Source organism: Stenella coeruleoalba (genome assembly GCF_951394435.1).
Source record: "Stenella coeruleoalba genome assembly, chromosome: X".
In the NCBI taxonomy this organism is placed as follows: Eukaryota; Metazoa; Chordata; class Mammalia; order Artiodactyla; family Delphinidae; genus Stenella; species Stenella coeruleoalba.
Genome location: NC_137152.1, coordinates 43,694,326 through 43,719,046, shown reverse-complemented (window position 1 = coordinate 43,719,046; position 24,721 = coordinate 43,694,326). Strand labels below are relative to the sequence as shown.

Here is a 24,721-nt window from a genome sequence, read left to right as displayed (position 1 = left end):
TCTAAAAAAAAAAAAAAAAAAGGTTCTGAAGAGCCTAGGGGCAGAGTCAGGAATAAAGAGTCAGATGTAGAGAATGGACTTGAGGACATGGGGAAGGGGAAGGGTAAGCTGGGATGAAGTGAGACAGTGGCATGGACTTATATATACTAACAAATGTAAAATAGATAGCTAGTGGGAAGTAGCCACATAGGACAGCAAGATCAGCTTGATGCTTTTTGACCACCTAGAGGGGTGGGATATGGGGGGTGGGAAGGAGACAGAAGAGTGAGGAGATATGGGGATTTATGTATATGCATAGCTGATTCACTTTGTTATAAAGCAGAAACTAACACACTATTGTAAAACAATTATACTTCAATAAATATGTTAAAAGAAAAATAGCAGGTGGATGGCCCTTCAGTTTATGGAAGTTTCTGGATCTTCCAGAGGCTGGGGAGTTTACCTTTTCCTTGAAGTCCATGAGATTCATTAATATCTTTTTAATAAATGCCATCATTGTGTAAAAAAACCATCATGAGGTTTACTGTTCTCATTTATTTTAATAAATTTGTTGAAAGGTATATATTTTCCTTTTGGATTACCTCGGCTACTTAAGTTGGAAAACAATTGACCATATACATGTTGATCTATTTCCGGACTCTCCATTCTGTTCCATTGATTTATACATTGACATTTACACCAACACCACATTTTCTTGTTTATTGTAGCTTTAAAATAAGTTTGAAATCAGGTAGTGTAAATCCTCAAATTTGCTCCTCATTTTCAAAATTGCTTGGCTATTCTACGTTTTCTGATTTCCATGTAAATTTTAGGACCAGCTCATGAAATGTTATTTAAAAAAACAACAACCCTGCTGCGATTTTGGTTTGGATTGCTCTGAATCTATTGATCAATTTAGGGAGATATGTCAACTTAACAAGCAATATTGAATGCTCCAATACAAAAGCATAGTATAGTTATTTAGATCTTCCTTAATTCCTCCTAGTGATGTCTTTTAATTTTGTCATCAGGTCTTGCACATCTTTTGTCAAAATTTTCTTTAATTATATAACATGTGTGATAGTATTATAATTGGTAGTGATTTTTTAAATTTATATTTCAGAGTTTCCATTGCTGCATTAGAGAAATACAATTAATATTTGTATCTTGTGAGCTTGCTAAGGTCAATTCTTAGTTATAGTAATGTTTTTAAAAAGTCCGTAGGAATTTCTAAGTAGACAATCAGATCATCTATGAATAAAAAAATTTTACTTCTTCCTTTCCAGCTTGTTTGGCTCTTATTTCTTTTTTTATTGCACTTCCTAGAATGCCCAGTAATGCTGAGTAGAAGTAATTAGTGTGGGTATGCCTGTCTTCCTTCTGATTGGTGGAGGTATTACTAGTCTTACCAGTAAATACAATAATAACAGTAGGATTTCTGTAGATAGTCATCAGATTCATGAAGTTCCCTTCTATTCCAAGATTTCTGAAATTTTTTGACATATGGGTACTTAATTTTAACAAATGCTTCTTTTTTGTTTGTTTTGTTTTTGTTTCTTTTGCAGTACGTGGGCCTCTCACTGTTGTGGCCTCTCCTGTTGCAGAGCACAAGCTCTGGATGTGCAGGCTCAACAGCCTTGGCTCATGGGCCCAGCCGCTCTGTGGCATGTGGGATATTCCCGGACTGGGGCACGAACCCATGTCCCCTGCATCGGCAGGCGGACTCTCAACCACTGTGCTACGAGGGAAGCCCAACAAATGCTTCTTATATATCCATTGAGATGATCAGACCTTTTTGTCTTTAATCTGCTAATATAGTAAAATATACTGATTGATTTTCAAATGTTAAGCCAATCCTGAATTCCTGGGATAAACTCTACTTGGTTATGATATATTCTCCTTCAGCATATTATTGAATTTTATTTCCTAAAATTTTATGAAGAAAGTTATTGGTCTGTAGTTTTCTTTAATTATACTACCTTTGTCTAGTTTTGGTACCAGGGCCTCATAAAATGAGTTGGGAAGGGTTCTCTCTTCTATTTTCTGGAAGAGTTTGTGTAGGATTAGTATTATTCCTCACATTAATACTTGGAATAATTCACCAAGGAACACATATAGGAAAAGAGATTTCCAGTTTTCCTTCTGGGAAAGTTTTAATCTACAAAATCATTTTAAAATACATATAAGACAATCCAGTCTATCTATTTCTTCGTCAGTTAGCTTTGATAGTTAGTGCCTTTCAAGAAATTTGTCCATTTCATCAAATTTTTCAAATTTTTTTGTATTAAGTTGTATATAGTATTCATTTATTATCCTTTAAACATCTGTAAGATCATTAGTGATGTCTGCTCCTTCACTCTTTTTTTAAAATTTATTTATTTATTTATTTTTGGTTGTGTTGGGTCTTCATTGCTGCATTCAGGCTTTCTCTAATTGCGGTGAGTGGGGGCTACTCTTCACTGCAGTGCACGGGCTTCTCATTTCAGTGGCTTCTCTTGTTGTGGAGCATGGGCTCTAGCTATGCAGGCTCAGTAGTTGTGGCTCACAGGCCCTAGAAAGTAGGCTCAGTATTTGTAGCACACAGGTTTAGTTGCTCTGTGGCATGTGGGATCTTCCCAGATCAGGGTTCAAACCCGTGTCCCCTGCATTGGCAGGAAGATTCTTAACCACTGCACCACCAGTGGTGTCCCTGACCCATCACTCTTGATGTTGATATTTCTCTTTTCTCTTTTTCCTCCTGAGTCAGGCTAGATGTTTGCCAATTTTATTGATCTTCTCTAGGAACCATTGCTTTTCTACATTGCTTTTCTCTTTTCTCCTCCACTGGTTTCTGTTCTTGTGTGTATTATATACTTTCATCTGCTCACTTGTGTGTATTATATACTTTCATCTGCTCAAATTAAATTATGGATTTAATTTACTATTCTTTTTCAAGTTTCATAAGTAGAAGTTGAGGCCACTGTAATGAGACCTTTCTTCTTTTCTAATATAGTCATTTAGTGCTACACATTTCCCTCCAAGCACTGCTTAAGTTTCACCTGGAAAATTTTGATATCACATTTTTATTTTCATTCAATTCAATTACCTTCTTATTTCTATTTTGATTTATACTTTAATCAAACGGTTACTTCAAAGTTATTGTTTAGTTTCCAAATATTTGGAGGATTTCCAGGTAACTTTCTATTATTAGATTTTTAAAATAATCATTTCTGATCACAGGATATACTTTATATGATTTGCATTATTTTAAACTTATCAGGATTGTTTTATAGCCTCAAATATACTCTACCTTGGTAAATGTTCCATTTGTGCTTGAAAAGAAGGTATATTTTTCTCTTGCCACGTAGAGTGTTCTATTAATATCACGTCAAGTTGATTGACAATGCTCTTATAGTCTTATATATCCTTACTGATTCTTCCTTTTTCCTATCAAATATTAAGAAAGGAGTGATAAAACCTCTGACTATAATTGTGACTTTGTCCATTTCTCCTTTAAGTTCTCTAAGTTTATGCTTCAAGTATTTTGAGGCTCTGTTACTAGTTTCATAAACATATTTATATCTTCTTTATGAATTGATAACATTTTCATTATGAAATTACCTTCTTTATCCTTGATAATATTCTTTGATCTGATATTTAATTTGTCTTATACTAATATAAACTTCTCAGCTTTCTTTTGATTAGTGTTAGCATAGTATACCTTTTCCCATCTTTTATTAATCTATTTGTGTCTTTACATTTATAAATTGTTGTTCTTAAAATTTATTGTAGGTAGCAGAAAGCTCTGTCTTGCCTTTTAACAAGTGTGACAGTCACTGCCTTTCTTATAGTCATTATACCACTTATATTGAATATGATTATTGATGTGTTAAAATTAATTTTACCATTTTACTATTTGTTTTCTATTTGTCTCATCTTTGTTTACCTTTCTCTTTTTCTTCTGCTTTGTTACTTATAAATAAGTTAATAGTTTCTGCTTGAATATTATTTTTTAAAAAATTTTAGTTTCTAGTACTGTAAATTTGGAGAGTAAAACCCAGTTTTTAAGACTGTAAAGTTCCTAAGACCAAACATTTTGGGAACTTCTAGTACAGAGAGACATTAAAGGAGAAATACAGGGGGTAGACAACAGAAGCAAAAAGAACTACAATCCTGCAGCCTGTGGAACAAAAACCACATTCACAGAGAGATAGACAAGTTGAAAAGGCAGAGGGCTATATACTAGATGAAGGAACAAGATAAAATCTCAGAAAAACAACTAAATGAAATGGAGATAGGCAATCTTCCAGAAAAAGAATTCAGAATAATGATAGTGAAGATGATCCAGGACCTCGGAAAAAGCATGGAGGCAAAGATCGAGAAGATGCAATAAATGTTTAACAAAGATGTAGAAAAAATAAAAAACACAAAAACAGACATGAGCAATACAATAAATGAAAAGAAAAATACACTAGAAGGAATCAACAGCAGAATAACTGAGGCAGAAGAATGGATAAGTGACCTGGAAGACAGAATGGTGGAATTCACTGCTGCAGAAGAGAGTAAAGACAAAAGAATGAAAAGAAATGAGGACAGCCTAACAGACCTCTGAAACAACATTAAACACAACAACATTTGCATTATAAGGATTCCAGAAGGAGAAGAGAGAGAGAAAGGACCTGAGAAAATATTTGAAGAGATTATAGTTGAAAATTTCCCTAACAAGGGAAAGGAAATAGGCAGCCAAGTCCAGGAAGTGCATAGAGTCCCATACAGGATAAAGCCAAGGAGAAACATTCTGAGACACATAGCAATCAAATTGGCAAAAAATAAAGACAAAGAAAAATCATTGAAAGCAGCAAGGGAAAAATGGCAAATAACATACAATGGAACCCCCATAAGGTTAACAGCTGATTTCTCAGCAGAAACTCTACAACCCAGAAGGGAGTGGCATGAAATACTGAAAGTGAAGAAAGGAAAGAACCTATAACCAAGAATACTCTACCCAGCAAGGATCTCATTCAGATTCAATGGAGAAATCAAAAGCTTTACAGACAAGCAAAAGCTAAGAGCATTCAGCACCACCAAACCAGCTCTACAACAAATGCTAAAGGAACTTCTTTAAGGGGGAAACACAAGAGAAGAAAAGGACCTACACACACACACAAAAAAAAAAACCAAAACAATCAACAAAATGGTAATAGGAATATACATATTGAAAATTACCTTAAACATGATTGGATTAAATGCTCCAACCAAAAGACACAGGCTTACTGCATGGATACAAAAACAAAACTGATATATGTGCTGTCTACAAGAGACCCACTTCAGACCTAGGGACACATAGATATTGAAAGTGAGGAGATGGAAAAAGATATTCCATGAAAATAAAAAACAAAAGAAAGCTGGAGTAGCAATACTCATATCAGATAAAATAGACTTTAAAATAAATAATGTTATAAGAGACAAGGAAGGACACTATGTAATGATCAAGGGATCAATCCAAGAAGGATATAACAATTATAAATATATATACACCCAACATAGGAGCACCTCACTACATAAGGTGACTGCTAACAGCTCTAAAAGAGGAAAGCAATCGTAACACAATAATAGTGGGGGACTTTAACACCACACTTACACCAATGGAGAGATCATCCAAACAGAAAATTAATAAGGAAACACAAGCTTTAACTGACACAAAAGACCAGATAGATTTAGTTGATATTTATAGGACATTCCATCTAAAAAAAGCAGATTATACGTTCTTCTCAAGTGCACATGGAACATTCTCCAGGATAGATCACATCTTGGGTCACAAATGAAGCTTCAGTAAATTTAAGAAAATGAAATCATATCAAAAATCTTTTCTGGGGCTTCTCTGGTGGCTCAGTGGTTGAGAGTCCGCCTGTTGATGCAGGGGACACGGGTTCGTGTCCCAGTCCGGGAAGATCCCATGTGCCGCGGAGCAGCGAGGCCCGTGAGCCACAGCTACTGAGCCTGCGCATCTGGAGTCTGTGCTCTGCAATGGGAGAGGCCACAACAGTGAGTGAGAGACTCGTGTACCACAAAAAAAAAAAAAAAGAAAAAAAAATCTTTTCTGACCACAATGCTATGAGACTAGAAATCAATTACAGGGGAAAAAAAGTAAAAAAAAACAAACAAACAAACAAATGGAGAATAAACAACACGTTACTAGATAACCAAGAATCACTAAGGAAATCAAAGAAGAAATAAAATAATACCTAGAGACAATGAAACCACGATGATCCAAAACCTATGGGATGCAGCAAAAGCAGTTCTAAGAGGGAAGTTTATAGCTATAAAAGCCTACCTCAAGAAACAAGAAAAATCTCAAATACACAATATAACCTTACACCTAAAGGACCTAGAGAAAGAAGAACAAACAAAACTCAAAGTTAGCAGAAGGAAAGAAATCATAAAGATCAGAGCAGAAATAAATGAAATAGAAACAAAGAAAACAATAGCAAGAAACAATAAAACTAAAAGCTGGTTCTTTGAGAAAATAAACAAAATTGATAAACCATTATCTACACTCATCAAGAAAAAGAGGTAGGGGACTCAAATCAATAATATTAGAAATGAAAAATGAGAAGTTATAACAGATACAGCAGAAATACAAAGCATCCTAACAGACTACTACAAGCAAATCTATGCCAATAAAATGGACAACCTGGAAGAAATGAACAAATTCTTAGAAAGTTATAACCTTCCAAGACTGCACCAGGAAGAAATAGAAAATATGAGCACACCAATCACAAGTAATGAAATTGAAACTGTGATTAAAATTTTCCAACAAACAAAAGTCCAGGACAAGATGGCTTCACAGGTGAATTCTATCAAACATTTACAGAAGAGCTAACACCCATCTTTCTCAAACTCTTCCAAAAAACTGCAGAGGAAGGAAAACTCCCAAAATCATTCTATGAGGCCACCACCACCCTGATACCAAAACCAGACAAAGACACTACAAAAAAACAAATTACAGACCAATATCACTCATGAATATAGAGGCAAAAATCCTCAACAAAATACTAGCAAACAGAATCCAAGAACACTTTAAAAGGATCATAGACCGTGATCAAAAGGGATTTATCCCAGCGATGCAAGGATTCTTCAATATACGCAAATCAATCAATGTGATACACCATATTAACAAATTGAAGAATAAATATCATATGATCATCCCAATAGATGCAGAAAAATATTTTGAAAAACGTCAACACCTATTTATGATAAAAACTCTCCAGAAAGTGGGCATAGAGGTAACCTACATCAACATAATAAAGGCCATATACAACAAACCCACAGGAAACATCATTCTCAATGGTGAAACACTGAAAGAATTTCCTCTATGATCAGGGACAAGACAGGGATGTCCACTCTCACCACTATTATTCAACATAGATTTGGAAGTCCTAGCCACTGCAATCAGAGAAGAAAAAGGAATAAAGGAACACAAATTGGAAAAGAAGAAGTAAAACTATCACTCTTTGCAGATGACATGATACTATACATAGAGAATCCTAAAGATGCCACGAGAAAACTAATAGAGCTGATCAATTAATTTAGTAAATAAGCAGGATAGAAAATTAATGCACAGAAATCTCTTGCATTCCTATACACTAATGATGAAAAATCTGAAGGAGAAATTAAGGAAACACTCCCATTTACCACTGCAACAAAAAGAATAAAATACCTAGGAATAATAACTATCTAGGGAGACAAAAGACCTGTATGCATAAAACTATAAGACATTGATGAAAGAAATTAAAGATGATACCAATAGATGGAGAGACACACCATGCTCTTGGATTGGAAAAATCAATATTTTGAAAATGAATACACTACCAAAAGCAATCTACAGATTCAATGCAATCCCTATCAAATTACCAATGTCAATTTTTACAGAACTAGAACAAAAATTCTTAAAATTTGCATGGAGACTCAAAAGACCACGAAGAGCCAAAACAGTCTTGAGGGAAAAAAACGGAGCTGGGGGAATCAGACTCCCTGACTTCAGACTATACTACAAAGCTACAGTAATCAAGACAATATGGTACTGGCACAAAAACAGAAATATAGATCAATGGAACAGGATAGAAAGCCCAGAGATAAACTCAGACACCTATGGTCAACTAATATATGACAAAGGAGGCAAGGATATACAATGGAGAAAAGACAGTCTCTTCAATTAGTGGTGCTGGGAGAACTGGACAGCTACATGTAAAAGAGTGAAATTAGAACATTCCCTAACACCATACACACAAATAAACTCAAAATGGATTACAGACCTAAATGTAAGACTGGGCACTATAAAACTCTTAGAGGAAAAGATAAGAAGAACACTCTTTGACATAAATCACAGAAAGATATTTTTTGATCCACCTCCTAGAGAAATGGAAATAAAAACAAAAAGAAACAAATGGGACCTAATGAAACTTAAAAGCTTTTGCACAGCAAAGGAAACCATAAACAAGATGAAAAGACAATCCTCAGAATGGGAGAAAATATTTGCAAATAAATCATCAGACAAAGGATTAATCTCCAAAATATATAAACAGTTCGTGCAACTCAATTTTAAAGAAACAAACAACCCAATCCAAAAATAGGCAGAATACCTAAATAGACATTTCTCCAAAGAAGACACACAGATGACAAAGAAACACATGAAAAGCTGCTCAACATCACTAATTATTAGAGAAATGCAAATCAAAACTACAATGAGGTATCACCTCATACAAGTTAGAATGGGCATCATCTGAAAATTTACAAACAACAAATGCTGGAGAGGGTGTGGAGAAATGGGAACCCTCTTGCACTGTTGTTGGGAATGTGTATTGATACAGCCACTATGGAAAACAGTATGTAGGTTCCTTAAAGAACTAAAGATAGAATTACCATATGACCCAGCAATCCCACTACTCAGCATATACCCAGAGAAAACCATATTTCAAAAAGACGCATGCACCCCAGTGTTCATTGCAGCACTATTTACAATAACCAGGTCATGGAAGCAGCTGAAATGCCCATCGACGGATGTATGGATAAAGATGTGGTACATATATACAATGGAATATTAGTCATAAAAAGGAAAGAAACTGGGTCATTTGTAGAGACGTGGATGCATCTAGAGACTGTCATACAGAGTTAAGTAAGTCATAAAGAGCAAAGCACACATCGTATATTAACGCATTTATGTGGAACCTAGAAAATGGTACAGATGAACCGGTTTGCAGAGCAGACATTGAGACACAGAAGTAGAGAAGACACGTATGGACACCAAGAGGGGAAAGTGGCAGGCAGTGGGGTTGGTGGTGTTGGGATGAATTGGGAAATTGGGATTGACATGTATACACTGGTGTGTATAAAATAGATGACTAATAAAAAAAAAACATAAAGAAAAAGAGAATTTGGGCTTCCCTGGTGGTGCAGTGCTTGGGATTTCACCTGCTGATGCAGGGGTCACGGGTTCATGCCCTGGTCCAGGAAGATCCCACGTACCGTGGAGTGGCTAGGCCCGTGAGCCATGGCCGCTGAGCCTGTGCATCCAGAGCCTGTGCTCCGCAATGGGAGAGGCCACAGCAGTGAGAGACTCACATACCGCAAAAAAAAAAGAAAAAAAAAAAAAAGAGAGAGAGAGAATTGTGTAAAGACCAAAATAAATTGAAATCCAAATATGCAATGACTGATGAATACTGCGGATGAATCAGAACTTCCCAGGCAAGCTATAACAGTTTTTTCCTGGTCATCAAAGAAACATGCAGTCTTGAATTATCCTGATGGAAGATTATGCATTTTCCACTGATTAATTCCAGACACTTTTCATAGAGTGCTGCCTTCAGTTGGTCTAATTGGGAGTGGTACTTATTGGAGTTAATTGTTTAGTTTTCCAGAAGGAGCTCTTAATAGAGGACTCACTTCCAATTCCACTATATACACAATATCACTTTCTTTGGATGAAGACTGGACTTTAGTGTGGTTGGTAGTGGTTCATTTCTCTTGTCCCATGATCTCTTCCATTCCACATTATTGTACAGTATCCACTTTTCACCACCTATCACAATTTGTTTTAAAAATGGAATGTTTCCATTATGTTTAAGTACAGAATTACACGTGGAAATATGGTTTAAAAGGTTTTTTTCACTTAACTTATGTGGAACCCAAACATCAAAGCGATTAGCATAACAAAGGCAGTGCAAATGAATTTCAATGCTTGATTTGGATATTTTGAGTATGTCAGCTATGTCCTGTGTGGTATAACGTTTATTGCTCTCAATTAATATCTCAATTTGATCATTATCAATTCAACTGGTCTACCTGACATTGGGGCATTGTCCAGTGAGAAATTACCAGCATGAAACTTCACAAACCACTTTCGACATGTTTGATCAGTCACAGCACCTTCCACATATACAGCAGAAATCTTTTTCTGCATTTCAGTTGCATTTTTACCTTTCTTGAAATAATAAAGCATAATATGCAGAAAATGTTGCTTTTTTCGTCCATCTTCAATATTAAAATGACTATACAAAAATTCACCAATTTTGATGTTTTATTTTAAATGAATGCTGATATGACAGCTGTCAATAAAATCTAACAAAATTTTCTGAATGAAGTTAAAGACAACTAAACACTACTAGAACCATCTTACAGAAAACACCAAAAAGACTTTTTGGCCAACCCAATAGTAGAAAGAAAGAAATCATTAAGATCAGAGCAAAAATAAATGAAATAGAGATGGAGAAAACAGTAGAAAAGATGAATGAAACAAAAAGCTGGTTCTTTGAAAAGATAAATAAAATTGATAAACCTTTAGCGAGACACATCAAGAGAAAAGGGAGAGGGCCCAAAACAATGAAATTAAAAATGAAAAAGGACCCATTTGTTTATTTTTGTTTTTATTTCCATTTCTCTAGGAGGTGGGTCAGAAAGGATCTTGCTGTGATTTATGTCATAGAGTGTTCATCCTATGTTTTCCTCTAAGAGTTTGATAGTTTCTGGCCTTACATTTAGGTCTTTAATCCATTTTGAGCTTATTTTTTTTGTATGGTGTTAGGGAGTGTTCTAATCTCATACTTTTACATGTACCTGTCCAGTTTTACCAGAACCACTTATTGAAGAGGCTGTCTTTTCTCCACTGTATATTCTTGCCTCCTTTATCAAAGATAAGGTGACCATATGTGTGTGGGTTATCTCTGGGCTTTCTACGCTGTTCTATGCATCTTTATTTCAGTTTTTGTGCTAGTACCATACTGCTTGATTACTGTAGCTTTGTAGTATAGTCTGAAGTCAGGGAGCCTGATTCCTCCAGATCCATTTTTTGTTCTCAAGATTGCTTTGGCTATTCGGGGTCTTTTGTGTTTTCATACAAATTGTGAAATGTTTTGATCTAGTTCTGTGAGAAATGCCAGTGGTAGTTTAATAGGGATTGCAATGAATCTGTAGATTGTTTTGTGTAGTAGAGTCATTTTCACAATGTTGATTCTTCCAATCCAAGAACATGGTGGATATCTCCATCTATTTGTATCATCTTTAATTTCTTTCATCAGTGTCTTATAATTTTCTGCATACAGGTCTTTTTTCTCCTTTGGTAGGTTTATTCCTAGATATTTTATTCCTTTTGTTGCAATGGTAAATGGGAGTGTTTCCTTGATTTCACTTTCAGATTCTTCATCATTAGTGTATAGGAATGCCAGAGATTTCTGTGCATTAATTTTGTATCCTGCTACTTTACAAAATTTGTTGATTAGCTCTAGAAACTTAAAAGCTTTTGCACAGCAAAGGAAACTGTAAACAAGACCAAAAGACAACCCTCAGAATGGGAGAAAATATGTGCAAATGAAGCAACTGACAAAGGATTAATCTCCAAGGTTTACAAGCAGCTCATGCAGCTCAATAACAAAAAAAACAAACAACCCAATCCAAAAATGGGCAGAAGACCTAAACAGACATTTCTCTAAAGAAGATATACAGATTGCCAACAAATACATGAAAGAATGCTCAACATCATTAATCATTAGAGAAATTCAAATCAAAACTACAATGAGATATCATTTCACACCAGTCAGAATGGCCATCATCAAAAAACCTAGAAACAATAAATGCTGGAGAGGGTGTGGACAAAAGGGAACACTCTTGCACTGCTGGTGGGAATGTAAATTGTTACAGCCACTATGGAGAACAGTATGGAGGTTCCTTCAAAAACTACAAATAGGGCTTCCCTGGTGGTGCAGTGGTTGAGAGTCCACCTGCTGATGCAGGGGACATGGGTTCGTGCCCAGGTCAGGGAATATCCTACATGCCACGAAGTGGCTGGGCCCGTGAGTCATGGTCATTGAGCCTGCACGTCTGGAACCTGTGCCCTGCAACAGGAGAGGCCACAGCAGTGAGAGGCCCGTGTACCACAAAAACAAAACAAAACAAAAATAAAACTACAAATAGAAGTACCATACGACCCAGCAGTCCCACTACTGGGCATATACCCTGAGAAAACCATAATTCAAAAAGAGTTATGTACCAAAATGTTCATTGCAGCTCTATTTACAATAGCCAGGAGATGGAAGCAACCTAAGTTTCCATCTTTGGATGAATGGATAAAGAAGATGTGGTACATATATACAATGGAATATTACTCAGCCATAAAAAGAAATGAAATTGAATTATTTGTAGTGATGTGGATGGACCTAGAGTGTGTCATACAGAGTGAAGTAAGTCAGAAAGAGAAAAGAAATACTGTTTGCTAATACATATATATGGAATTTAAGGCAAAAAAATAGGTCATGGAGAACGTATGGGTAAGATGGGAATAAAGGCACAGACCTACTAGACAATTGACTTGAGGATACAGGGAGGAGGATGGGTAAACTGTGACAAAGTGAGAGAGTGGCATGGACATATATACACTACCAAACGTAAAGTAGATAGATAGTGGGAAGCAGCCGCATAGCGCAGGGAGATCAGCTTGGTGCTTTGTGACCACCTAGAGGGGTGGGATAGGGAGGGTGGGAGGGAGAGAGACACAAAAGGGAAGAGATATGGGAACATATGTATTTGTATAACTGATTCACTTTGTTATAAAGCAGAAACTAACATACCATTGTAAAGCAGTTATACTCCAACAAAGATGTTAAAAAAAAAATGAAAAAGGAGAAGTAACAAGTGACACCACAGAAATACCCAGAAGCATAAGGAACTACTAAAAGCAACTATATGCCAAGGAAATGGTCAACCTAGAAGAAATGGAAAGTTCTTAGAAAGTTACAGTCTCCCTGGAATGAACCAGGGATAAATAGAAAATATGGACAGACGAATCACAAAATTGAAATCGAAACTGTGATTTAAAACTCCCAACAAACAAAAGTCCACGACCTGATGGCTTGACAGGTGAATACTATCAAACATTTAGAGACAAGTTAACACCTATCCTTCTGAAAGTGTTCCAAAAAATGCAGAGGAAGGAACACTCCCAAACTCATTCTATGAGGCCACAATCACCCTGATACCAAAAACACAAAAATATCATACACACAAGAAATGTTACAAGGCAATATCGCTGATGAACAAAGATGCAGAAATCCTCGGCAAAATATTAGCAATCCGAATACAACAATACATTAAAAGGATGAAACATCACAGTCAAGTGTGATTTATCCCCGTGATCCAATGATTTTTTAATATCTGCAAATCAATCAGTGTGATACACTGCATTAACAAATTGAAGAATAAAAACCATATGATCATCTTAATAGATGCAGAAAAATCTTTTGATGAAATTCAACATCCATTTATGATAAAAGATTCTCCAGAAAGTGGGCATAGAGGGAACATACCTCAACATAATAAAAGCCATATGTGACAAACCCACAGCTAGCATCATAATCAATGGTGAAAAACTGAAAGCATTTCCTATATGATCAGGAACAAAACATGGATGCTCACTCTCACCACCTTTATTCAATGTAGATTTGGAAGTCCTAGCCACAGCAATCAGAGAGGAAAAAGCAATAAAATGAATCTGAATTGGAAAATAAGAAGTAAAATGTCACTGTTTGCAGATGACATGATAGTATACATAGAAAATCCTAAAGATGATACCAGAAATCTACTAGAGCTCATCAATGAATTCGGTAATATTGCAGGATATAAAATTAATACATAGAAATCTGTTGCATTTCTATACATTAACAATGAAAGATCAGAAAGAGAGATGAAGGAAACATATAGTAAATGCTGGAGAGTGTGTGTAGAAAAAGGAACCCTCCTACACTGTTGGTGGGAATGTAAGTTGGTATAGTAACTACGGAGAACAGTATGGAGGTTCCTTAAAAGACTAAAAATAAAGTTACCATATGATCCTGCAATTCCACTCCTGGGGATATATCCGAAGAAAACTATAATTCAAAAAGATACATGCACCCCATTTTCAGAGCAGCACTGTTTACAATAGCCAAGACATAGAAGCAACCTAAATGTCTGTTGACAGATGAATGGATAAGGAAGATGTGGTATATATACACAATAGAATATTACTCACCAGTAAAAAAAAAGAATGAAATAATGCCATTTGTAGCAACATGAGTGGACCTAGAGATTATCATACTAAGTGAAGTAAGGCAGACAGAGAAAGACAAATATAATATGGTATTACTTATATGTGGAATCTTTTAAAAAAGATATAAATTAACTTATATACAAAACAGAAATAGACCCACAGACACAGAAAACAAACATATGGTTACCAAAGGGGAAGGGGTGAGGGATAAATTAGGAGTTCAGGATTAACATATGCACACTACTATATATAAAACAGATAGCCTAAAATGACCTACTGTATAGCATAGGAAACTATACTCAATATTTTGTAATAACCTATAAGGGAAAAGAACCTGAAATAGAATATTTATATATAACTGAATCACTGTGCTGTACACCTGAAACTAACACAACACTGTAAATCAACTATACTTCAATTTTTAAAAATCCAAAAAAACTCTTCCTTTTGATTGGAGTATTTAGTCTATTTACAATTAATGTAATTATGGATAAGTTGGATTTATATCTGCTTCTCTGCTATTTGTTTTATACATTTTTTTTAACCTTTTCGTTTCTCTACACCTCCATTACTGCTTCTTTGTCCCTTAAATTTTTTGCAACATACCATCTTAGTTCCCTTGTTTGTTTTACTATATTTTGAATATACAATAATATCCAAAAATTTGCTCTTCCTCATATTTTGTGTTATAAGTTTCCTACAAAATAATGTTTATACATTGTAAGCCCATCAACACACCTATGGACACCTCATTCTCTAGATTTTACTTTTAAGCTTTTCTGGCTAACCTATTGTTCACTCCAACTCTTACCTATTGCCTCAGGCAGTCATAATGTTAAATAGTTGTTTCTGATTGTTTTTGACAAATGTCCCAGGGAAATTGGTTATTGACACTGAGGCAGCTCTTAATCAGGTCAGTAAAAGACAGCCTTGTATATGGGGGTCTTCCCATAAACTGCCAGACAGGTCAAATAACAATTTTCCAAGAATGGGATTTTGAAAAAGGTCCAACCCTATTCTGCCCCCTCCAGTGGCTGCCTTGTTGCTGGTTTTCCCTGTGATCACACAGTTAGTTTTCAAGGCTACTGCAGAACTGGGAGGGGGCATGGGAATAGGGCAAGTTAAAATGCTACAAAGCTTACTGAGATACAGAGGTTTTTAATAAATGCTCAGTGGAGTTCTACAAGGTTTTGGTTAATTTCCAGAGCTTTGAAAACATTGATTATGACCATTTTTGCCAGTATTCTCATTGCTTTTTATGGATGAGAGGTATTCTGGTAGTCTTTGCTCCACCATTCTCACTGATGTCACAGCAGATGATTAATTTCAGATATTTTATGTAAGGTTTTTGTTGTTGCTGTTTCTTGGTTTTAATAATTTTGGTCGAATATGGTTAACACCTGCCTTGAATTTTTTGCCAAGCTGCATTATTTTACTCTATGCTCCTTTGTGTAAATCATTGGTACCTCAATTACACAATTCTCAAGTCCTGAACGAGGCTATGAAATGTTTCTGAAGAATATCTTTGACCTGCACACAGCTATTCTTTTGGCCAAGCTCAATTCCAAGATGAGGTTATCATATATTCAGTTACATATGTGGCTTTGGATACCAGGTTTTCATTAGAAGATATCAACCTACATACTACTCATTTGCATATTCAGTCATATTTCTGAAATATATATATATATATATATATATATATATATATATATATATATATATATATATAACAAGCCATCTATCATCTATCTGAATGCTCTAGAAGCACACTCTGGAACAAAATATCTGTAGTGTGATACTGCATCCACATACTAAAACCTGCTCTTTTTTTGCTATCTTGGCACCATTCTCCACTCCATTGCCCAAATCAGAAACACAGTAGTCACCTTTTACTTCCTCCTCTCCCACAACAAATCAATAACTAAATCTTGATTATGCCACATCACCTTGTTTATATCTTTAGAATCTGCCTACCTCTCTTCAGCTCAGTGCCTACTACCTTACTTCAGGCTCTACATCTTTCACTCAGAATATCACAAAAGCCTCCAAACTGTCTTCCTGCCACTAGTCTCTCCTCTCTTCCAGGAATTCTCCATACTACTGTAGCATGATGTTTCTAAACACTAAAATACTTAGCATGCCCTATACTGCCCTTCACAATCTTTCTGACCTCAGAGCTCTTGCCTTCTGTAAACAAAGGTGCTGTCCTAAACAGCACCACTAGCTGATTACATGCTGATTTCCATTTTGTTCAAATGCTACATTGGAGGCAAAAGAACCAACACATTTAGTGCATGTAGAATTCTAGAAATGACAGAATACATGGAAACATTTGCTTCTCCTCTGACACACCTCTAAACTCCTCTCTAAGAAGAATGAACACTTATATGACTAGTCAAATTTCAAAATATATCAGATCATGGTTGTTGTCAGTTCTCTGTTCTCTTACGGATCAAGCTTATCTGTGTGGTCATCTGTCACATTGCAGCCAACAATCAGGTAAGGCCCTGAGATGTAGGTTTTGGTTTAGGTAGAGGAAAGAGGCCCCATAGGCCTCTGGACTTAACCATAAGCTCCAACCTGACCTACCACAGTACTCTGAATAGATTTCTGGATAACAAGTATCTACTTTGCTTCTCACTACCATTGTTTCTTGTGTGTATCTTCCTCAGGAACTTTGTGGAGAGGAGAGCTATGGTCTAAGGTAGGAATTAGAGATTCCTTGGTCTTCTGAGCCCAATGTTATTAAATCCTACTGTTATTTCTAAAAATGTACATTCATAGAAAAAAATATCAACCTCGGGACTTTATTGTCTCAAATAAACCACATAGCTAACTTTATGTGCTGGCATCTGCTTTTGATGCTTTCATTTTTATTGAAGTATAGTTGATTTACAATATTAGTTTCAGGTGTATAAGATAGTGTTTCAATATTTTTATAGGTTGTACTCCATTTAGTTATTACAAAATAATGGTTATATTTCCCTGTACTGTACAATATATCCTTGTTCTTTATTTATTTTAAACATAGTAGTTTGTGTCTCCTAATCCCATACCCGTATCTCACCACTCTTCCCTTTCCCTCTCTGCACTGCTAACCAATAGTATGTTCTTTATATCTATGAGTCTGTTTTGTTAGATACATTCGTTTGTTTTATTTTTTAGATTCCACATATAAGTAATAACATAGAGAATCTTTCTTTTTCTGCCTTATTTCAGCAAGCATAATACACTCTAGATCCATCTGCATTTTTGCAATGGACAGAATTTCATTCTGTTTTATGGCTGAGTAATGTTTCATTATATATATATATATATATATATATATATATATATATATATATATATATATATATAAAATCTTCTTTATCCATTAGTCTGTTGATGGACACTTTGGTTGCTTCCATATCTTGGCTATTGTAAATACTGCTGCTATGAACATTGTGGTGCACGTATCTTTTTGAATTAGTGTTTTTGTTTTCTTCTGATGTATACCCAACAGTGGAATTGCTGGATCATATGGTACTTCTATTTTTAGTTTTTGATGATAGCCATTCTGACCAGTGTGAGGTAATATCTCATTGCTGTTTTGATTTGCATTTCTCTAATAATTAGTGATGTTGAGCAGCTTTTCATGTACCTGCATAGAGCAAGTGTTAATACATAAGCTGAATATTAATGAAGATAATTCAATAATCCTTAAAACAGACAGGAAGGAGCAACTTGCTGCAGAAAAAAGTGCGTTTTATACCTAGGCATTCTCAGTGCTCTCTCAAAGAAACATTTTAAAACAGCAACAATGGTTTTAGAAAGATCCATTGTCCATGAGAAATAGAAGGCTAACAAGTACCTCAACAATAAACAATAATCTTGGGGACTGATTTCATATCAAATGACTGACAGGATTTGGTCATATTTCTGTAATCCAGTACTAATTTTTCAATTGTAGTCATGAGATTAACTATAATATACAAAGGGCTACTATAATTTTTTTAAGATGATGATGAGTTGTTTCCTTTATCATTCTGGAAGTAATACAGAATTCAATTGCTTTCAGACTCTAAAATTGAGATTGAACAAGAAGCTTGTTCAACTACCTTTCTCAGAAATATGTGGAAAGGAGAATGTTAGCTACTTTTCCGAGATGGTTTATGGAGAGACTAAGTGAACTCCACAATTAGCATCAGCTTCATAGTTATAGGACAATCTTACTTAGATACAGATGCCCATGACTTATAAGTTTTACCATGAGATACACACATAAACACACACATCCTTCACTCTCTGTTACTCTGTCCCTGTCCCTGTCTCTGTCTTTCTCATCCTCTTTCTCCCTCTCTCTTGGGTTCATCCTAAAACACACATACATACATAATATAACCATATGTAATTGTTGATATTTAACCATTTTTGACCTGAAAAATGACAATTTCGTATGGTTATACTGAATATAAGTATATATAAAATATTACATAATAAATAAGTATATATTACACAATATATATTTATATGTATGTGCATATATATTTTCCCCCAAAGAGTTATGCAATACCAGCTTCCATGAACATCAAACCACCAAACTTTGCCCATAGATCATAATTCAGCAATTATCACTAGTTGCATTCTCCTTTTCACTCAACACACACACATTCATACACAGCAACAGGGGAAATTCAAAAGCTTTCCCTATCATTTCCACTTAGAGCTATGTCAAAGGTAGTTTTCTTTTTTTTCCCCTGCTGAGTAGCATATTATTATTGATAGCTAATAATATGGAAATTAAAATTAATAAGACTGGTGGGGCCACCCCCACCCATGGCACCACAACCTGGGTCCCACCAGGCCCTCAGAGCCGTGGGCCAGTGAGGCCAGCCTCCAAGGGTTAAGTGTCAGTGAGTCTCCAAAATGAGGGGACTCAGCGGTCCCCAGACTTTCACACAGGGATGGTAGACAAGGGTACGGGATTTGCAGCGCACCATGGACTGCACACCTCTCCCTCTGGATGTCTGAGGGAAGTCACACAGCACTCTGCAGGAGAGGAAGACAAAAAATCACGGGGCCACGCCACTGCCCGCCTTCCAGGTGTCCTGCCTGAGTGCTTTTGTAGCACCTGTTATCCGGAATGGAGTACCAGTGCAATGAGTCCTAATTGTCTACTTATTCTGGCTTCACATCCTTAAATCCCAGCAGGTCTTGTCTTGGTGCAGGAATGAAAATAAATGCCAGGAAATAAATAAAGCTTTCTTCTGACTTTGATATTTATGATGGGTATGGGGAAGCTCAAAACAGATCCCTGCTCTCTTTCTCTCTCTTAGGGTAAATGTCACAGTGTGGACACAAAGCAAAGACATTATGAGTCAGATTCCAAGAAATCTGAAGAAATCTCCCTGCGTGATGATGCTGAGCATAGCAATACAACAGAGATACGTACAGCAGAGCAGGAGGGAGCTGAAGGAGTGGAAGATATGCCTGAAGTGGAAGCAGAAGAAGAGGTGTTCCCTCAAATTTGTGATATTGCTGAAGATGACATAGCCGAAGCTCTCAGAGTCCAGAATCTGCTGCAAAGTGACTTTGCCATCAAACCTGGAATAATTTTGCTGAGATGCAATGTGGCAAACAGCATTTACAGAATTCAGATGATGCTGTAAAGGCGTCTGCCTGGTCAATCTCATTATTGACTGAAAACTTTTAAAAAGATACCTGGTGTAAGTAAGTCCCAGTTCTATATGTCCCTAATGAAATCCATTGACAGACCACACAAACAAAACTCTGTATTTGTTGTATATCTGTATATCCCCATGTGGCCCTTGAACAACCCCCTGCCCTGAGAAAGGACTCCCTTTGCTCTGTGAACCATCAATGCCCTAGAGAAAGAAAGTTATAGCTTTCTTACACAAGTAGAAAGAAAATTTCAGGAGTCTGTGTATAAGATACAACAAACTATATGGAAAGAGACAAGAAATATGGTACAAGGGCAATTTATTGCCTGAGATGAAACACACAACACACAGCTGGCTCTTGTTTGTAATCAAATGATATCTCTTCACTTGAGAGAGCAAATTTCTAGGAAAAAGTTTAAATAAAAGAAAACCTTACTCTACAGAAACCTATGGAGCACAAGAAAGATAAATTTCTCCAGGACAATCTATAGAATTGTGATACTTTTTGATATTTTGATAAAATTGAGATTGTCAGAGCTTCAAGAACTTTCCTCTTATAGTTTTCTTAGTTCATGGATATGACAGAGGATATTTTAAATTCATATTCTTTGTGTTGAACTTTGAATGAAAGATTATAGGATAGACATTTTAAAAATATGATAACACTTTCATTTTGTTCTCAAAGGACACACAGAAGAAAATGGCCCTGAGAGATCTGACCACCCTCCCTCTTGAGGTGCCTCTCCTGTATATTGTAATAAAGTATCCCCGGTATTGTCACCCAGAAATACGGATAGTCAGAATAGAACATTTAGAATGGGGGTGCTGATAAATATGAAACCAAAAGTAGATGTGAAAATGGTAGGGCTTTTAAAAAGAATCCAATCAAATGTGTTTTCCTTTCTGCTTGAATTTGCATGTTTGGAAGCAATTCCTACCACTGATTAGGAGCGCATTTGATAGTGTTGTGGTTAGGGACTCCATGAGTGCTGTTGAGATGTTCCCTGGAGCCTGAAGATCTCCATGCCAGTCATCAACTGTAACTAGGGCTTTATTTGAAGGGCTTCTGAAAGGTGTATGTGTCCTGGGCCTTTAAAATGTCTAAATATTAATTTAAATTCTCCTTTAAAATCAATAACCTCTATTATGTCAGCCTTTAAAAGTTCTTCTCACACAAAACGCTCTATCCAGGAAATATTTCTCAGCTAGGTGATCAGAGTAGACTGACTGTGTGTGCGTGTGTGTGTGTGTGTGTGTGTGTGTGTATGTGTGTTTATTTTTAGATTTGGAATAGAAGTAGGAGATGTGTTTTATTGCCACATCTTCTAGTGCCCCACACTCATAGCAAGCCAGAAGGGCCTCAAATAGACCGATTCCTTTCCCTCACAACCATTCTGCGCCAGCTGAGAATGAGGGAGAACCATCATGTACAGAGCAGGGACAGGATGATATATTAAGCATACCATGTTGTAATGAAAGCACCTGATGGGCGATCAGGAGACCTTGTTCTAGTCCAATTCCTGCCACTGAGGATGAATGTGACCATGGACAAGCAATTTACTCTCCTTTACTGTGAAATAAAAAGGATTGGACTGATGGATCTCTAAAGGCCTTTGTCTTCTTCCAGAATGTGAACAACTAGGAACCAGAAAATGGAACAAGGAAAAAAACAGAATTTTATAATGTGATATACATTATAATAGATGCAGGAAGGTATAAGCCTACAATGAAAAGATATTCTTATATGTTTACAGCATAATTGATTTCTAATGCTGTCCATTATACTTTTATAGTCACAGGAAAGAATTACAATACATGTTTACTCAGATTTTTTAAAAATACATTTTTATAGGGACACTTGAGCAAAGACATACTGCCTAATTTTTCTTTTTCCTTATCTGCACTTCTCCATATCCCCTCCTAACACTGGGGTCTGCTCACATCTTTCTGTAGTATACCTCTTCATACTCATGAACCAACATGTTTCCTGAGGAACTTCTTCCATAATCCTGCATGTAAGTCAAACCTCCTCCTCTACTAGTACTTATAAAAGATGAGATTCTTCTCATTGTATGGTGACTTAAAGTTCCTTTCTCTCATAGTAGTTTACTACTCACTTTTCTTTTGCAATTCTAATGATAAGTATTCATTCGTTTTTGCCATACTGTTTCCTATATCTCCAATTACATGTACAAATAAAACATTAACCACTCACCCTCCCTGCCTGCCAAAGCTGGATGGTGTTTTGTAAATAAGTGTTTTTATTCTTTACTCTTGACTAAATTTGATTATTTCTAATGCTAATGAAGATCGTGGAAAAGCTTTTGTGAAAAGATTTATCAATCTCTACTTCCCCATAGAGCACCAGGCACAATGTCTCATTCAATTTGGAGTTAAATGTATGTTTATAATGTTAAGTATTGAATAACTATATATGTTGAAATTAACAGTTGTAAGCAGGGATTATCAAAATAGCTAAACTGAGAATGAAAAGAGGTAAAGGTGTGGCTTTAGGGATGTGTGTGTGTGTGTGCTGTGACTGTATGCATGTACACATGTATAGATTCAGCATTACACATACACAGGGAAATTGTGAGAAATTTTGCCACATGCTGGAGAGCATCCATTTTGAGTACCTGTGGGGATTACTGCCCACTCTGCAGCTTCACAGAAGAATCTGACAGAATTCCCAATGCCACATGACCTACACCATAAGGTAAACTTATCATCTAACCTAACAAGAGGTCCCCAAAAGTATGATGCCTCAAAGCCATCATTAAAAACCCAAGTTCTGGAGGAGCTTCAAGATGGCAGAAGAGTAAAACGTGGAGATCAACTTCCTACCCACAAATACATCAGAAATACATCTACTTGTGGGAAAACGCCTACAGAACACTTACTGAATGCTGGCAGAAGACCTCAGACCTCCCAAAAGGCAAGAAACTCTCCACGTACCTGGAAGGGGAAAAGAAAAAAGAAAAAACAGAGACAAAAGAATAGGGACAGGGTCTGCACCAGTGGGAGGGAGCTGTGAAGGAGGAAAAGTTTCGACACAGTAGGAAGCCCCTTCGCGGGTGGAGACTGTGGGTGGCCGACGGGGTAAGCTTCAGAGCCGCGGAGGAGAGCAGAGCAACAGGGGTGCGGAGGGCAAAGTGGAGAGACTTCCACACAGAGGATCGGTGTCCAACAGCACGCACCAGCCCGAGGCTGTCTCATCACCCACAGGGACAGGTCGGGACTGGGAGCTGAGGCTCGGGCTTTGGAGGTCGGATTCCAGGGAGAAGACTGGAGTTGGCTGCGTGAACAGAGACTGAAAGGGCTAGTGTGCCACAGCTAGCCCAGAGGTAGTCGGGGGAAAAAGTCTGGAGCTGCCGAAGAGACAAAAGACTTTTTCTTGCCTCTTTGTTTCCTGGTGCGCGAGGAGAGGGGATTAAGAGCACCATTTAAAGGGACTCCAGAGACGCGCGAGCCACCGCTATCAGTGCGGACCCAAGAGACGGGCATGAGACGCTAAGGCGGCTGCTGCAGCCACCAAGAAGCTGGTGTGCAAGCACAGACCTCTATCCACACACCCCTTCCCGGGAGCCTGTGAAGCCCGTCACTGCCACGGTCCTGTAATCCAGGGACAACTTCCCTGGGAGAAGGCACGGCACACCTAAGGCTGGTGCAACGTCATGCTGGCCTCTGTGACCACAAGCTCATCCCGCATTCCGTATACTTTCCTCTTCCCGGCGTCAGTGAGCCAGAGCCCCCGAATCAGCTGCTCCTTTAACCCTGTCTTGACTGAGCTAAGAACAGACGCCTTCAGGTGACCTACACAGAGGCGGGTCCAAATCCAAAGCTGAACCTCAGGAGCTGTGCGAACAAAGAAGAGAAAGGGAAATTTCTTCCAACAGCCTGAGAAGCAGCAGATTAAATCTCCACAATCAACTTGATGTACCCTGCATCTGTGGAATAACTGAATAGAAAACGAATCTTCCCAAATTGAGGAGGTGGACCTTGGGAACATGATATATATATATATTTTTCCCTTTTTCTCTTTTTGGGAGTGTGTATGTGTATGCTTCTCTGTGTGATTTTTGTCTGTATAGCTTTGTTTTAGCATTTTTCCTAGGGTTCTGTCTGGCTGTGTTTTTGTTTTTGTTTTACTTTCCAAAAAACTTTTCCTAATAATTACTTTTTATATTAATAACTATATTTTATTTTATTCTTTCTTTTTTTCCTTATTTTCTCCCTTTTATTCTGAGCTGTGTGGATGACAGGCTCTTGGTGCTGCAGCCAGGCATCAGGGCTGTGCCTCTGAGGTGGGAGAGTCAAGTCCAGGACACTGGTCCACAAGAGACCTCCCAGCTCCACATAATATCAAACGGTGAAAATCTCCCAGAGATCTCCATCTCGATGCCAAGACCCAGCTCCACTCAATGACCAGCAAGCTACAGTGCTGGACATCCTATGCCAAACAATTAGCAATACAGGAACAAAACCCCATCCATTAGCAGAGAGGCTGCCTAAAATCATAATAAGG

The 24,721-nt window shown here is 37.0% G+C and overlaps 1 protein-coding gene and 1 pseudogene across 2 annotated transcripts in view; one reads left to right on the top strand and one right to left on the bottom strand.

Moving 5' to 3' along the window:
* KLF8 (KLF transcription factor 8) overlaps window positions 1-24,721 on the bottom strand; it is a gene marked incomplete at its 3' end in the record, with an annotated part of 326,081 nt that overhangs the window by 276,083 nt on the left and 25,277 nt on the right. The gene's annotated exons all lie outside the window — the stretch shown is intronic.
* On the top strand, window positions 19,801-20,631 carry LOC307180140 (TIR domain-containing adapter molecule 2-like; annotated as a pseudogene). Its single transcript has one exon. The product of its transcript is annotated as a TIR domain-containing adapter molecule 2-like (transcript).